Source organism: Puntigrus tetrazona, unplaced genomic scaffold, assembly GCF_018831695.1.
Source record: "Puntigrus tetrazona isolate hp1 unplaced genomic scaffold, ASM1883169v1 S000000003, whole genome shotgun sequence".
Taxonomy (NCBI): Eukaryota; Metazoa; Chordata; class Actinopteri; order Cypriniformes; family Cyprinidae; genus Puntigrus; species Puntigrus tetrazona.
Window position 1 is genome coordinate 3,070,977 of NW_025047683.1, and position 10,000 is coordinate 3,080,976.

Consider the following 10,000-nt stretch of genomic DNA (forward strand, 5'->3'; position numbering starts at 1 on the left):
CTCCCGCCCCCCGCGAGGAGAGGCGGTCGGCCCGGTCGGCGCTCGTTTGCATGTATTAGCTCTGGAATTGCCACAGTTATCCAAGTACCGGGTGGAGCGATCAAAGGGACCATAACTGATTTAATGAGCCATTCGCAGTTTCACTGTACCGGCCGTGTGCACTTAGACCTGCATGGCTTAATCTTTGAGACAAGCATATGTTACTGGCAGGATCAACCAGGTAACCCCCTGTGGGTCGTAGGGACCAACCGACGCGAAGCGCGTTTTTGCCTACACACGGGTCTCAGTCCGCCTGAGGAGGGGGCCTGGGCAGACCCCGCTTGGACCCTCGGCTAAGACCGGCCGCTCATAGGGGCGACGCGCGGCTCGAACCTTCCCCCGGCGGGGGTCGCCGTTTTCCGGGGTGGGTGGCCGCTGGGATCGCGGCCGACGCTCGGAAAAGTGTGTTTCACGGGGACGGGGGGGTACCCGCCGCGGCGTCGCCGGGACGCGTCGCGTTCTGCCCCTCCACGCCCGCCGGTGACGGACCTCTGCGCTCTGACCGGCCGTCTAGGCCTCCCTCCGAAGGGTTCGGCGCCTTCCCTCGGGCTGAGGGGGGCCTGCTCGTAACGAACGTCCAAATTGCCCGGGCGCGGCGTGCTGTCAAAGCCCAAACGTAAACCCATTGCACGCCGTGCCCCTGCCAGGCACTCCCGACCCATAGCGGCCAGCGGGGCTGGCCGGGTGGGGTCCTAGGCTAGGGCGCGCTTTCGCGCTCCAATCGATCACGTTTCGGGCCGAGGGGGACGCTCTCGCCGTCGAACGTCCTCTCTCTCGGCGTCTGTGTCCGTGTTTCAGGTGAAGCGTTCGATAGCTCCCTCGCCCCGGAGCTTCAGAAAGATTGCGTTCAAAACCTAAGTCGATATGGACTTAGTCGTTTTTTCGACTTTTTTTTTCGCTCAGAGACTAAGTCCACAAAAACACGCGTTCACCGAAATCGTGTACCCATGTAAAAGTTGCTCCTGTGTAAACGGCCACCTCCAGGGTCGCGGGAAAATTTGAATCATGCCCGGGAGGAGGCCTCTCGGTCGGCCTGACTCGGAGCCTCGGAGGGTATGGAAGTCGGACCTTTCCCCGAAGTTGGACTTAGTGCAATTTTCGAAACGAAAATCATCCAGGCGCTTCATCCGACCGATCGAGTCCGGGTTAAGTGCGCCTTCCCGGACGCTTTCCCACTCGACCCCCGCCGTCCTGGAGGAAATTTTTTTTCGTTCAAAACCTAAGTCCAAACATCCAGGCGCTTCATCCGACCGATCGAGTCCGGGTTAAGTGCGCCTTCCCGGACGCTTTCCCACTCGACCCCCGCCGTCCTGGAGGAAATTTTTTTTCGTTCAAAACCTAAGTCCAAACATCCAGGCGCTTCATCCGACCGATCGAGTCCGGGTTAAGTGCGCCTTCCCGGACGCTTTCCCACTCGACCCCCGCCGTCCTGGAGGAAATTTTTTTGCGTTCAAAACCTAAGTCCAAACATCCAGGCGCTTCATCCGACCGATCGAGTCCGGGTTAAGTGCGCCTTCCCGGACGCTTTCCCACTCGACCCCCGCCGTCCTGGAGGAAATTTTTTTTCGTTCAAAACCTAAGTCCAAACATCCAGGCGCTTCATCCGACCGATCGAGTCCGGGTTAAGTGCGCCTTCCCGGACGCTTTCCCACTCGACCCCGCCGTCCTGGAGGAAATTTTTGCGTTCAAAACCTAAGTCCAAACATCCAGGCGCTTCATCCGACCGATCGAGTCCGGGTTAAGTGCGCCTTCGGGACGCTTTCCCACTCGACCCCGCCGTCCTGGAGAAATTTTTTCGTTCAAAACCTAAGTCCAAACATCCAGGCGCTTCATCCGACCGATCGAGTCCGGGTTAAGTCGCCTTCGGACGCTTTCCCACTCGACCCCCGCCGTCCTGGAGAATTTTTTTGCTTTCAAAACCTAAGTCCAGACATCCAGGCGCTTCATCCAGCCGATCTCGGCGGGTTAAGTCGCGACTTCTCGGGCGCTTTCCCACTCGACCCCGCCACCCTGGAGGATTTTTTGCTTTCAAAACCTAAGTCCAAACATCCAGGCGCATATTTCAGGCGATCTCGGCGGGTTAAGTCGACGACCCGGGCGCTTTCCCACTCGACCCCGCCACCCTGGAGAGATTTTTTGCTTTCAAAACCTAAGTCCAAACATCCAGGCGCATATTTCAGGCGATCTCGGCGGGTTAAGTGCGACTTCTCGGGCGCTTTCCCACTCGACCCCGCCGTCCTGGAGAAATTTTTTGCTTTCAAAACCTAAGTCCAAACATCCAGGCGCATATTTCAGGCGATCTCGGCGGGTTAAGTGCGACTTCGGACGCTTTCCCACTCGACCCCGCCACCCTGGAGGATTTTTTTGCTTTCAAAACCTAAGTCCAAACATCCAGGCGCATATTTCAGGCGATCTCGGCGGGTTAAGTCGCGACTTCTCGGGCGCTTTCCCACTCGACCCCCGCCGTCCTGGAGAAATTTTTTTGCTTTCAAAACCTAAGTCCAAACATCCAGGCGCATATTTCAGGCGATCTCGGCGGGTTAAGTCGACTTCCGGGCGCTTTCCCACTCGACCCCGCCACCCTGGAGGATTTTTTTGCTTTCAAAACCTAAGTCCAAACATCCAGGCGCATATTTCAGGCGATCGGCGGCGGGTTAAGTCGCGACTTCTCGGGCGCTTTCCCACTCGACCCCCGCCGTCCTGGAGAAATTTTTTGCTTTCAAAACCTAAGTCCAAACATCCAGGCGCATATTTCAGGCGATCTCGGCGGGTTAAGTGCGACTTCCGGACGCTTTCCCACTCGACCCCGCCACCCTGGAGGATTTTTTTGCTTTCAAAACCTAAGTCCAAACATCCAGGCGCATATTTCAGCGATCTCGGCGGGTTAAGTGCGACTTCCGGACGCTTTCCCACTCGACCCCGCCACCCTGGAGGATTTTTTTTGCTTTCAAAACCTAAGTCCAAACATCCAGGCGCATATTTCAGGCGATCTCGGCGGGTTAAGTGCGACTTCTCGGGCGCTTTCCCACTCGACCCCGCCGTCCTGGAGAAATTTTTTGCTTTCAAAACCTAAGTCCAAACATCCAGGCGCATATTATTTCAGGCGATCTCGGCGGGTTAAGTGCGACTTCGGGACGCTTTCCCACTCGACCCCGCCACCCTGGAGGATTTTTTTGCTTTCAAAACCTAAGTCCAAACATCCAGGCGCATATTTCAGGCGATCTCGGCGGGTTAAGTGCGACTTCCGGGCGCTTTCCCACTCGACCCCGCCACCCTGGAGGATTTTTTTGCTTTCAAAACCTAAGTCCAAACATCCAGGCGCATATTTCAGACGATCTCGGCCGGGTTAAGTGCGACTTCTCGGACGCTTTCCCACTCGACCCCCTCCACCCTGGAGGTATTTTTTAAGCGTTCAAAACCTAAGTCCAGACATCCAGGCGCATAATTCAGCCGATCTCGGCGGGTTAAGTCGCGACTTCTCGGGCATGCTTTCCACTCGACCCCCTCCACCCCTGGAGGATTTTTTAAGCGTTCAAAACCTACGTCCAGACATCCAGGCGCTCGTTACAGCCGATCAAGGCGGGTTAAAGCGACTTCTCGGACACACACATTTACGAACCCCCCGTGTCTGGATTTCAATTTTCCAAAGGGCCTGGGCTCACACATTAACCCCAACGCAGTAACACTTTAATGGGCATCGTTTTATTTCATTCTCGCCCTGGATGAATGTTTTCTATAAGGCCTGCGCTCACAGACTAACCCCATCACAATAACACTTATTTGGGCATGATTTTATTTAATAAAGGCCCTGGATGAATGTTTTCTATATAAGCCCTGTGCTCACAGATTAACCCCATCACATAAACACTTTTTTGGGCATGATTTTATTTAAAAAAGGCCCTGGATGAATGTTTTCTATAAGGCCTGCGCTCACAGACTAACCCCATCACAATAACACTTATGTGGGCATGATTTTATTTAATAAAGGCCCTGGATGAATGATTTCTATAAGGCCTGTGCTCACAGATTAACCCCATCACATAAACACTTATTTGGGCATGATTTTATTTAATAAAGGCCCTGGATGAATGATTTCTATAAGGCCTGTGCTCACAGATTAACCCCATCACATAAACACTTATTTGGGCATGATTTTATTTAAAAAGGCCCTGGATGAATGTTTTCTATAAGGCCTGCGCTCACAGACTAACCCCATCACAATAACACTTATTTGGGCATGATTTTATTTAATAAAGGCCCTGGATGAATGTTTTCTATATAAGCCCTGTGCTCACAGATTAACCCCATCACATAAACACTTTTTGGGCATGATTTTATTTAAAAAGGCCCTGGATGAATGTTTTCTATAAGGCCTGCGCTCACAGACTAACCCCATCACAATAACACTTATTTGGGCATGATTTTATTTAATAAAGGCCCTGGATGAATGATTTCTATAAGGCCTGAGCTCACAGATTAACCCCATCACATAAACACTTATTTGGGCATGATTTTATTTAATAAAGGCCCTGGATGAATGTTTTCTATAAGGCCTGCGCTCACAGACTAACCCCATCACAATAACACTTATGTGGGCATGATTTTATTTAATAAAGGCCCTGGAGGAATGTTTTCTATAAGGCCTGCGCTCACAGACTAACCCCATCACAATAACACTTATTTGGGCATGATTTTATTCTATAAAGGCCCTGGATGAATGTTTTCTATAAGGCCTGCGCTCACAGACTAACCCCATCACAATAACACTTATTTGGGCATGATTTTATTTAATAAAGGCCCTGGATGAATGTTTTCTATAAGGCCTGCGCTCACAGACTAACCCCATCACAATAACACTTATTTGGGCATGATATTATTTAATAAAGGCCCTGGATGAATGTTTTACAAAGGGCCTGCGCTCACAGACTAACCCTACACAGTAACACCTTATTGGGCATGATTTTATTTAATAGAGGCCCTGGATGAATGTTTTCTATAAGGCCTGCGCTCACAGACTAACCCCATCACAATAACACTTATTTGGGCATGATTTTATTTAATAAAGGCCCTGGATGAATGTTTTCTATAAGGCCTGCGCTCAAAGACTAACCCCATCACAATAACATTTATTTGGGCATGATTTTATTCTATAAAGGCCCTGGATGAATGTTTTCTATAAGGCCTGCGCTCACAGACTAACCCCATCACAATAACACTTAATTGGGCATGATTTTATTTAATAAAGGCCCTGGATGAATGTTTTCTATAAGGCCCGCGCTCACAGACTAACCCCTAACCTAACCTAACCTAACCTGGGCCTAACCTAATCCTAACCTAACCTAACCTAACCTAACCTAAGGCCTAACCTAACCTAACCTAACCTAACCTAACCTAGCCTAGGCCTAGCCTAGCCTAAAAGGCCCTAACCTAACCTAACCTAACCTGCGCTAGCCTGGCCTAGCCTAGCCTAACCTAACCTAACCTAACCTAACCTAACCTAACCTAAAGGCCCTAACCTATGCCTTCTATAAGGCCTGCGCTCACTAACCTAACCTAACCTAACCTAACCTTATTGGGCATGATTTTACTCTATAAAGGCCCTGGGTGACAGTTTTACACAGGGCCTGGGGTCACAGACTAACCCCATCACAATAGCACTTATTTGGGCATGATTTTATTTAATAAAGGCCCTGGATAAATGTTTTCTTTAAGGCCTGCGCTCACAGACTAACCCCGTTACAATAACACTCTTATGGGCATGATTGTATTTAATAAAGGCCCTGGATGACAGTTTTCTTTAAGGCCTGCGCTCACAGACTAACCCCATCACAATAACACATATTTGGGCATGATTTTATTTAATAAAGGCCCTGGAAAAATGTTTTCTATAAGGCCTGCGCTCACAGACTAACCCGACACAAGTAACGCTTTATTGGGCATGATTTTATTTAATAAAGGCCCTGGATAAATGTTTTCTTTAAGGCCTGCGCTCACAGACTAACCCCGTTACAATAACACTCTTATGGGCATGATTGTATTTAATAAAGGCCCTGGATGACAGTTTTCTTTAAGGCCTGCGCTCACAGACTAACCCCATCACAATAACACATATTTGGGCATGATTTTATTTAATAAAGGCCCTGGAAAAATGTTTTCTATAAGGCCTGCGCTCACAGACTAACCCGACACAGTAACTCTTTGTTGGGCATGATTTTTACTTAATAAAGGCCCTGGAAAAATGTTTTCTATAAGGCCTGCGCTCACAGACTAACCCGACACAGTAGCGCTTTATTGGGCATGATTGTATTTAAAAAAGGCCCTGGAAAAATGGTTTCTATAAGCCCTGCGCTCACTGACTAACCCCGTTACAATAACGCTCTTATGGGCATGATTTTATTTAATAAAGGCCCTGGATGACAGTTTTCTTTAAGGCCTGCCCTCACAGACTAACCCGACACAGTAACTCTTTATTGGGCGTGATTTTATTTAATAAAGGCCCTGGAAAAATGTTTTCTATAAGGCCTGCGCTCACAGACTAACCCGACCCATTAACTCTTTATTGGGCATGATTTTATTTAATAAAGGCCCTCGATGAATGTTTTCCATAAGGCCTGCGCTCACAGACTAACCCGTCACAATAACACAGATTTGGGTATGATTTTATTTATTAAAGGCCCTGGATGAATGTTTTCTACAAAGGCCTGCGCTCACAGACTCGCCCGTTAAAGCAGCGGCGCGCGGGGCACGAATTTCAGAGTTTTTAGAAAAAAAAAAAAAAAAAAAAAAAAAAAAAAATTAAAGTTGATGTAAAAGTTGCTCCTGGGTAAGCGGCCACCTCCGGGGTCGCGGTGAAATTTGAATCGTGCCCGGGAAGAGGCCTCTCGGTCGGCCTGACTCGGAGCCTCGGAGGTATGGAAGTCGGACCTTTCCCGAAGTTGGACTTAGTGCAATTTTGAAGCGAAAATCATCCAGGCGCATATTTCAGCCGATCTCGTCCGGGTTAAGTGCGACTTCTCGGGCGCTTTCCACTCGACCCGGCCTCCCTGGAGAAATTTTTTCGTTCAAAACCTAAGTCCAAACATCCAGGCGCATATTTCAGCCGATCTCGGCGGGTTAAGTCGCGACTTCTCGGGCGCTTTCCCACTCGACCCGGCCTCCCTGGAGAAATTTTTTCGTTCAAAACCTAAGTCCAAACATCCAGGCGCATATTTCAGCGATCTCGGCGGGTTAAGTGCGACTTCTCGGGGGCTTTTCCCTCGACCCGGCCTCCCTGGAGAAATTTTTTCGTTCAAAACCTAAGTCCAAACATCCAGGCGCATATTTCAGCCCGATCTCGGCGGGTTAAGTGCGACTTCTCGGGCGCTTTCCACTCGACCCGGCCTCCCTGGAGAAATTTTTTCGTTCAAAACCTAAGTCCAAACATCCAGGCGCATATTTCAGCGATCTCAGCGGGTTAAGTGCGACTTCTCGGGCGCTTTCCCTCGACCCGGCCTCCCTGGAGAAATTTTTTCGTTCAAAACCTAAGTCCAAACATCCAGGCGCATATTTCAGCCGATCTCAGCGGGTTAAGTGCGACTTCTCGGGCGCTTTCCCACTCGACCCGGCCTCCCTGGAGAAATTTTTGCTTTCAAAACCTAAGTCCAGACATCCAGGCGCTTCATCCAGCGATCTCGGCGGGTTAAGTGCGACTTCTCGGGCGCTTTCCCCTCGACCCCCTCCACCCTGGAGGATTTTTTGCTTTCAAAACCTAAGTCCAAACATCCAGGCGCATATTTCAGCCGATCTCAGCGGGTTAAGTGCGACTTCTCGGGGCGCTTTCCCACTCGACCCGGCCTCCCTGGAGAATTTTTTCGTTCAAAACCTAAGTCCAAACATCCAGGCGCATATTTCAGCCGATCTCGGCGGGTTAAGTGCGACTTCTCGGGCAGCGTTCCCACTCGACCCCGCCACCCTGGAGGATTTTTTGCTTTCAAAACCTAAGTCCAGACATCCAGGCGCATATTTCAGCCGATCTCGGCCGGGTTAAGTGCGACTTCTCGGACGCTTTCCCACTCGACCCCCTCCACCCTGGAGGTATTTTTTAAGCGTTCAAAACCTAAGTCCAGACATCCAGGCGCATATTTCAGCCGATCTCGGCCGGGTTAAGTGCGACTTCTCGGGCGCTTCCCACTCGACCCGGCCTCCCTGGAGAAATTTTTTCGTTCAAAACCTAAGTCCAAACATCCAGGCGCATATTTCAGCCGATCTCGTCCGGGTTAAGTGCGACTTCTCGGGCGCTTTCCCACTCGACCCGGCCTCCCTGGAGAAATTTTTTCGTTCAAAACCTAAGTCCAAACATCCAGGCGCATATTTCAGCCGATCTCGGCCGGGTTAAGTGCGACTTCTCGGACGCTTTCCCACTCGACCCCCTCCACCCTGGAGGATTTTTTTGCTTTCAAAACCTAAGTCCAGACATCCAGGCGCATATTTCAGCCGATCTCGGCGGGTTAAGTGCGACTTCTCGGACAATTTCCCACTCGACCCGGCCTCCCTGGAGAATTTTTTTGCTTTCAAAACCTAAGTCCAGACATCAGGCGCATATTTTCAGCCGATCTCGGCGGGTTAAGTCTGCGACTTCTCGGGCGCTTTCCCCTCGACCCCCTCCACCCTGGAGGTATTTTTAAGCGTTCAAAACCTAAGTCCAAACATCAGGCGCATATTTCAGCGATCTCAGCGGGTTAAGTGCGACTTCTCGGACAATTTCCCACTCGACCCGGCCTCCCTGGAGAATTTTTTTGCTTTCAAAACCTAAGTCCAGACATCCAGGCGCATATTTCAGCCCGATCTCGGCGCGTTAAGCCCCACTTCACGGGCGCTTTCCCCTCGACCCCGCCACCCGGGGTATTTTTAAGCGTTCAAAACCTAAGTCCAGACATCCAGGCGCATCTCACAGCGATCTCGGCGCGTTAAGCCCCACTTCACGGGCGCTTTCCCCTCGACCCCGCCACCCGGAGGTATTTTTAAGTGTTCAAAACCTAAGTCCAGACATCCAGGCGCATCTCACAGCCGATCTCGGCGCGTTAAGCCCCACTTCACGGGCGCTTTCCCACTCGACCCCGCCACCCGGGTATTTTTAAGCGTTCAAAACCTAAGTCCAGACATCCAGGCGCATCTCACAGCGATCTCGGCGCGTTAAGCCCCACTTCACGGGCGCTTTCCCACTCGACCACCGCCACCCGGAGGTATTTTTAAGCGTTCAAAACCTAAGTCCAAACATCCAGGCGCATCTCACAGCGATCTCGGCGCGTTAAGCCCCACTTCACGGGCGCTTTCCCACTCGACCACCGCCACCCGGAGGTATTTTTAAGCGTTCAAAACCTAAGTCCAAACATCCAGGCGCATCTCACAGCCGATCTCGGCGCGTTAAGCCCCACTTCACGGGCGCTTTCCCCCTCGACCCCGCCACCCGGAGGTATTTTTAAGCGTTCAAAACCTAAGTCCAAACATCCAGGCGCATCTCACAGCCCATCAAGGCGGGTTAAGCGCCACTTCTCGAGCGCGCACCTTCACGAACCCCCGAGCTCATCTCAGCCTTACAGACATCCAGGCCCTGCTCACGACCGATCCCGCCGGCACACCTGCGCCCTCTCGGGCATCACCCTCCGAAAAGCCTCCCGTGGGTTCTCCGAGGACCCACACCTGTTCTCCGTTCGTGCCCGGTACTCCCACTATTAAGCCGGGGTCACTATCTCAGCACAACCGCGCTCTCAAAGAACCGTGCCACTGGTACCCCCCATCGACTTAGGTTTTGGAGGGGTTTTTCTTCGGAGAGGAGCCCGCCCGGCTCCCCGTCCGAGAGTCAGCCCTCTCTCGGGCGGCCCTCCCGCCGTTCCTCGGTTCCTCCGCCACTGGTACCCCCCATCGACTTAGGTTTTGGAGGTTTTTTTCTTCCGAGAGGAGCTCGCCGGCTCCCCCGTCCGAC

General features: G+C 51.3%; 1 non-coding gene across 1 annotated transcript in view; it reads right to left on the reverse strand.

Moving 5' to 3' along the window:
* LOC122331943 overlaps positions 1-223 on the reverse strand; it is a 1,891-nt gene extending 1,668 nt beyond the window's left edge. Inside the window, exon 1 of the ribosomal RNA XR_006248319.1 lies at positions 1-223. This exon is cut by the window's left edge and continues 1,668 nt beyond it. This is a non-coding gene — a ribosomal RNA (18S ribosomal RNA).
* Between the last annotated feature and the right edge of the window lie 9,777 nt (positions 224-10,000).